Here is a 7,689-nt window from a genome sequence, read left to right as displayed (position 1 = left end):
CTCCAGAAGCTTAATGAATGAAGTATGAAGTAATGTAAAGGAATAATCTACCTAAAAAGCTTTTCTCTTTTTTAGGTTGAAAACTCCCTAGTGTTGATTGATGATTTCTAAAAAAAGTAATTCTACTTGGAGATATTTTCATTATTATTGAGTATGTAATAGAAGAAAACCATTTGTGTGCTTGATAAATTGATTAATTCAAATTTCAGAAACTTACTGCTGTAGACAGGTTTTAGGAACGAAGTCGAATTGTTCGGAAGCTTAATAATTACTTACAAGACAAACTCTGGTAACTCTTCCGGAGGAAAGAGTTGTCGCGTGCTGCTAGCCCTATATTCGGGGGAGCTGCTGCTAGCATTCTCCCGTGTAGGTTTTGGTCGATGATCAGCTCTCGATTTCGGCTAATTTTATCCCCGTCAGCCCATGGGTCTACAAAATGATGAATTTTGACGAATTTGGTGCTCAGGTTCAGTTAGCCGCAACGCAAGCAGTTTTCTCAATCAGTTCAAGTATTCCTACGTTGGGAGATGATGTACGACTTCCACCACCTAGTACTCTCCAGGAAGAATTGTGTTGTCGCGTGCTGTTTGCACCACACTTGAGGAGAACGGAATTTGGCTGCTTCTAGCACTCTCTGCGGTTGATTCCGTTGAACTATGCTGCTCGCACCACCACACATAGGGTAACGGCGAGGTTCTGGTCGATGATCAGCTTTCGATTTCGGCTAATTTTGTTTCAATCAGCCCACAGACCTACAATAAAAAAGAATGAAAATCGAACGAAAATCAAACCAAAAATAGAAACCATTAGCTAACTTATGTATTTAAACAAATTCGGTGCAGCGGTGCAGTGGTGCATTCTTACAAACTGTCTACTTAATAACTTTGTTTGGTAACATGCACCACTTTTCAACTTTAACTGCCTCTAGAGTCTAAATTATTCACGAATAAAAAAAAATAGGATGTGGTTGGAATTTGTTTTTGATTTTTTCGTTAGTTTTAAATTTTTGATACAACTTTTCGATAAATTATTACCTAATAATAAAAAGTAAAAAGAGTAAAAATAAAAATGAAGTCCTTATTTTTATTTTTACTTGTTTTCTGTATTTATGTGGTAAACTCAGAACCATTTTTTAAATTTACTCTGGATGGAAAACTCAACTATAAAAAACTCTGTAGTACGACTATATTTAAAATTTAGATTAATATAATTTCATTGCAGTGTTGATATCAAGAACATTCCTTTCTGGAGGCATTCGTCCATATCTAACTGACATCATCAATCCGTTGTTCTAGATAATGTTTATTTTATGCCTAATTTTATGTATGCAAATCTTAACGATTTGAGATTTTTTAAAGAAAATTTTGTGAAACTGCTTGTTATAAGAGAAAGTTTCTATATCAACATCATTTAGCAGGTATGTATTAAATACATTATATTAAATTAAAAATTTATATCCTGCCACAACGAGGTTAGTTGCACGATTCCCCGTTTTACGATGGAATTTCAAAATAATCTTTTTATCTGAGCGGGTAATGACTACTTACAGAAAACCATGAGATTCGGAAACGATTGCGAACTTGGAAAATCTTCAGGCTTTATAAGGCATGTAGAGCGGTACAACCAGGCCAAGATGTACTGTGGATGGGTAATAGAGCACTGTCTTCCTACATTACCTGCAAAATATCAAGACAAATAAGTTGATCAATGAACAGTTACTTTCATAAACATATCGATAGTGCTTACCTAAACAACGACTCTACCAACCGAACTGAGAAAATCCAGGCTTCTGATCATCATAAATATCTGGCAGTCAAATCCTTCGCGGAACGAAGATCACCGTTTTTTTGGAATCGTTTTTTTTTTATTTCATCGTCATGCTGGATAAACTTTCTCCGAAGAACCTACAGAATAAATACTAACTCTTTACGACGCATCTTCAACATTTTGTTCGTCCGACGCCGGTAGGCGCTTCGTTCAAAAAACGTTCCTCCGGGTAGGTTTAAATTTTTCATCCGAAGTGATGTTCTTAATTTGAAGTGCCTACAGGAGCCAACCAATTATTTTGTCACCTTGAATAAGCACCTTCCATGTTCAATTATGTTCATCAAAAGTCTTACTTACAGTCATTTTTCCAAAGTTTTCGTCAACCAGACGACTGGGCATCCTCGATTCCATATTTCCTCCAATTGCAATTTTTTCCTGTTCCGGAGCTGAAAACAGATTCACCGTTTCAAACACTTGGGATTCGGATATCGTTTATTCCGACGGCCACGGTTCTTTCGCACTTCGATTCAATCGATTTAAAGCGGGTTTTCCCGTGCACACAGATATTTTGTTTACTTGTTGTTTATTTTTTGCAATGTCAGACTTCACACACTGATATCTTTTCAGCCGAGATTGAGTTTAATCGTACATAATTTTACATCATTCAAAATAGAAATATGAGTTAAATTTCGTAAAATTTATGAATAGATGGTGTGTGTGATGTTTAAATTAGAATTGATTTAAATTTAAATCTTTCCATGATTAGAGCAAAAAAAATTTAGGTGTTCAAGCGTTTCTAGCTCGTTTAAATTTACAAAAACAGGGAGAAATATTCATTGCAAGTAATCGACAAATGCTTGCATCTCATATGTCCCTACAAGGTGAAGTGTTTCATTACAAAACCCAAACGACACCGAAAACAGTATCGAAAAGTTCTACTTCTCGTCACTTTTTTTTGCGCTTACAAATGCACAGTCTACGGCCTACTTGAACTGAAATTTCCGGTCATTGGCATGTTCGTCCACATGCGGTTATTTGTTGAGATGTGCTTCTTGAATGTTAATTAATGAATTTTAAGGGAATTTTCTGAATTCGCATAATATTTTGTATGCAACTTGTAACAAAATTCGATTTTATTAGCACTCGATGTAAACTTACGACTCGTGCTGAAAAAATCCACTTTTTACAATGTGTTGCATAAATAACTTTTTTGACTTTGATAAACGATATCTTTGATAAGACTCAAAAGTTTGTCAAAACAACATTTTCAAACCTTTTCAGGCGTGTTGCTTGAATTGGTAAATCTTTTTTTTTACTTTTCGATTGAAATAGGAGTTTAAATGGTTAAAAACAAACATTTGAAGCACAAGATTAAAAAAAACGTATTCTGCGCTTACCAAAATTTGTGAATTAAGATCTGAGTTACCGGTGTTTGTATTGATTCATAAACATGACGAAGATTGTATTAAAAAATATATATATATATATGGACAGCTCATCGATGCCGAGTTTTGCTATCGATTGTTTTCAACCTTAAGTAAATGAATACATTATTAGAAGGTTATGCTTTAATTTTGAATTCAAATCTTTATTTTGTCAAAATAAAAGTTGCCCCAATGATGCCTAGCTTTGCTATTTGTTTAGTTTACAGCAAGTGATATAAGAGATTTGGTTTCGGGTTCGCATTTTATAAGAAAAAAAATTGACACCACCATGATGCTTAGTTTTGCTATCAAGTTAAAATCTATACCAAATTTTGCTCACTATTTGCTGTTGATACCGAAATGTGGTCTCAACTTGCTGTAAAATCGAAATATATGAGTCCTCAATTATGCCTAATTTTGCTCTCGTACAAAATTCAATAGCAAAAGATGCTCTAAGTTTGCTGTTGACACCTTATCATGCTCTCAATTTGCTATCAACTTAGGCATCAAGGTCTGCTCGGGAAAGGCTTCATCGGCTTTGAAGAAAACATCTAGTTATAGACACATTCAACAATGACGTGAATTCCTTTTTCCGGAGTTTTCTGAAATTTTATCATTCAAAGCAAGCTGTTTTTCGAACATTTTGTCAATTTTCAATATCTCAGATTTTCTTGCTCTTAAATTAAATTTTGCACTGTATTTGAAGTATATAAACGCAAGATTTCCGTAATAAATTTATTTTCATCAGAAAGGTAATTTCATACCGATTCTAGTGGTGTAATTACATTAGCGCCGCGATACTTCACATGATGAGGTAACTATAATTTTTTAAAAATTTGTTTAAAAAAAAGAGAGATATAGCGGTTTTAAGCGAGGAGTGTCAAATTGACACATAGCGGAAGTGCACCCACTTCCGTCGTATGCCTTTGATTCGTCTTAATTCATGAATGCATGTTTTAGAGCCGAAAAATCACTTTCCACTTTAATTGGCTTCTTCACATGATAAACTTTCGCTTTTAAATTTATATTCTACCACTTATCGTCACTTTTAAATCTATATTTTGAGATATTTGATTTTGAAATTACGAAGTGAAATGAATTATTGGCGCCCTCCGCCATATTGATAGATGAACTTAGTGATCCCTTCAACGCGTTTCTTTGATTTAACGCTTCCTGTCAATGCTTGCAACTAAAATTCAACAGAAAAAAAAAGTTGAAATACAATTAGAAAAATGATTTCGAACCAATCTGATTTGAATAAATTTGTCAATTTTCAATTGAGTTGGAACCACTCGGCCTCCATTATTCGTCTTAATTTTGGGACAGCGAATAGGAAACCGTTTTGCAAGAATTGGAATTAGACCAGTTCGTTTTACTCATTTTTGCTGGCCATTGGACTCATAGAGATTGAACATAGTTCATTTTCTAGTAATTTTGTTTATTTTGACCTCATTGAAGCTAAGAACTTGATGCGCAAGATAAGTGCGAAAAGTCTATTTCTATTAATAATAACTTGATTGTGTTCAGAATTACTTATAATGCTTGGTTTTAAATGAACAAAGAAAATATGGGTTTATTTTGCTAATTGGTAGGTGTTTCATCAAGTGAATCTATTATCTGATGACATTAAACCTTTCTCAAGTGTTTGAAACATGAGATACATCATTTCTAAGAACATTATTCATTTTGAACTTCTTTCATTCAAACTGCAATATCTCACATACACATCTCACAATACGCTTTGCTCTGCAGAAAGGCCACTGAGAGATCCTGGAAAACTAATACTTCTCAAGTTTTCAGAGACTCTCTGAATTGGAATCAATAACTATAGTATACTGGATGAAAAGAATTTCAATTCCTGGACAGAAAACCTCGATGACTATTGAATTCTTACGATGCATGGGAAAACAAAACAATGAATTTCCGTTGAAGGTCAAAATGGAAAGAAAATTTGGATGAATGGATCATTAAAATTTTGAAACTAGAATTCATGAGTCTCTGGTTTGTAGTTCAATACAATTTTAGATAAAAATTCGATTTTGGTAAATATGATTTTTGTATACATAAATTCGTTCAAAATTCTACGAAATCTAACCCGCTTATATTTTGATTCCTCGCATAGAAGTTTTAAAACTGGACTCATGTTTTCTTTATTTCACTTTTCAGGCTCATTACGCAGAAAAACTTATATTATAATTAATTTTTACGGCCTTATCGGTGAATGTTATGTTCTCATAGTGAGAACATTTCAAGAATTGAAAATTATAGATGGATAGAAGAAGATTAGAAGAAAATTATAGGTGTTGAAATGAGCGGGTAGAAATTTTTAAGAAGCATTTTCACCACATACTTAACTTTTGTTCAATCACGGATCAACTATTTTGAAATGTTAGAATCGGACAGGGTTGAGTCTAACACAACACAATAGTTGATCTTGCGTGGTTCGCACCGCGAAACTTGCAGTGCGAACGAACAAAAGGAAAGCATGTGGTCGCTCTGAAAAGCTCCCGTAAACGGTACAACGGTTCTATCGATGTCAGACTTGTACCGGTTGTTATCTTTGCGAGCGATCCAATCGGGTTTGATTGTTTCGCTTCGGTTTGATTGGATCGCTCGCAAAGATAACAACCGGTACAAGTCTGACATCGATAGAACCGTTGTACCGTTTACGGGAGCTTTTCAGAGCGACCACATGCTTTCCTTTTGTTCGTTCGCACTGCAAGTTTCGCGGTGCGAACCACGCAAGATCAACTATTGTGTTGTGTTAGACTCAACCCTGTCCGATTCTACACTGTATCAAAAAATTGTCCGTACAGCACATACCTTGAAATCCAAACAATCAAAAAGTGTACTTTTTCAGTCAATAAAAATACTACAATTACATCATTCGCTGCAGAAACTAGTCCTTTTTGTAGACCAGTATTAAAAATGTTTATGAATTAAACCTTAAAAATAATCCAATTCATTTTGTATAGAAAGTCCCAAAAACGACATCAAAAAATTGTCCGTACACTGAGGCCTTTGTCAAATATTAGTCAAGTAAATAGTTATGTGTCAGTCTGTCATACGCAGAAACGTGAATTGAATCTCAGCAAAGACAATTTCCAGTGGTCTGAGCGATAAATACGGTAAAATGAACTTTATTTAGCATAAATCAGTAGATTTCAACAATTTGTGGATTAAATTAACAGGAAAATGTACAATGTACAAAAACAAATACCCGTTGACATCCGGAAACTGATTGTTGACCTGAATAATGACGGTAAAAGCTTGTCCGAAATTTATTTATTTACTTGTCTTCGAATTACGCATAGAATAGTAAAACGGCCATGATCGTCGGTTCAGTATGTCCTTCAGAACTTTAAGAAGACTAACTCCCTGGAGACTAATCGTATAAGCTGATGGTTGGTTTGATCGTATTTTCGGGTCAGAACCAATCAATCATTTTTATATTCCTGTAGACGCGTAATATGACTGATAAATCTATTTATATTTCTCCGTAAATGAATGTCAAGTTTCCGGTGCCATTTGCGCTGAAAGCATACCACACCATTACATAACCACCACCGTGCTTAACTGTCGGTCACAAATTTTTCGGATCCAATTCAGTATTTGGATTACATGTCCGTCAGACCCAAAAATATTAAATTAGCTTTCGTCAGTGAATATGACGTTCTGCCAGAACTCTTCCGGTTCCAGGACATACTTTTGAGCGTATTCCAGCCGATTTTTCTTATTTTTAGCAGATATAAACGGCTTCTTCAGAGCAACACGATCTCGGTATTTTTTCTCATGAAGTATGTTTCGTACCGTTTGAGGATAAACCTGTATGTTTTCAAAATTCTTCAGGCTGTCTGCTAGTTTCGGGGCACTGATTTTAGGATTCTGACTGATTTCCCTGACAATGATGCAATGGTGACGATCCGTAAGCTTCAGTTTGCGGCCTCTTTCTGGAGTGGTCTCCAGGGAGTTAGTCTTCTTAAAGTTCTGAAGGACATACTGAACCAAAGATCGGGGCCGTTTTACTATACCTGCAATTTCGGACAAGCTTTTACCGTCATTCTTCAGGTCAGCAATCAGTTTCCGGATGTCAACGGGTATTTTTGTGAGGAGCAGACATTTTCTTGTTAATTTTTGTGGATTTAATTAACAGGAAAATGTCTGCTTTTCACAAAAAAATACCCGTTGACATCCGGAAACACGAAAATCTACTGATTTATGCTAGATAAAGTTCATTATACCGTATTCATCGCTCAGTTCACTGGAAATTGTCTTTGCTGAGATTCAATTCACGTTTCTGCGTTTGACAGACTGACATATAACTGTTTACTTAACTAATATTTGAAAAAGGCCTCAGTGTACGGACAACTTTTTGACGTCGTTTTTGGGACTTTCTATACAAAATGAATTGGATTATTTTTAAGGTTTAGTTCATAAACATTTTTAATGCTGATCTACAAAAAGGACTAGTTTCTGCAGCGAATGATGTAATTGTAGT

The 7,689-nt window shown here is 34.9% G+C and overlaps 1 long non-coding RNA gene across 1 annotated transcript; it reads right to left on the bottom strand.

Moving 5' to 3' along the window:
- Positions 1-467: 467 nt before the first annotated feature.
- On the bottom strand, positions 468-2,304 carry LOC129750652 (uncharacterized). The gene is made up of 4 exons (XR_008738438.1): positions 2,125-2,304; positions 1,747-1,904; positions 1,548-1,676; positions 468-752 (listed from the first exon to the last, which is right to left on the bottom strand). It is a non-coding gene; the product is annotated as an uncharacterized LOC129750652 (long non-coding RNA).
- Positions 2,305-7,689: the final 5,385 nt, after the last annotated feature.

The sequence above is a fragment of the Uranotaenia lowii genome, chromosome 3, assembly GCF_029784155.1.
Source record: "Uranotaenia lowii strain MFRU-FL chromosome 3, ASM2978415v1, whole genome shotgun sequence".
NCBI lineage: Eukaryota > Metazoa > Arthropoda > Insecta > Diptera > Culicidae > Uranotaenia > Uranotaenia lowii.
This window is presented reverse-complemented; position numbering and strand designations above follow the sequence as displayed.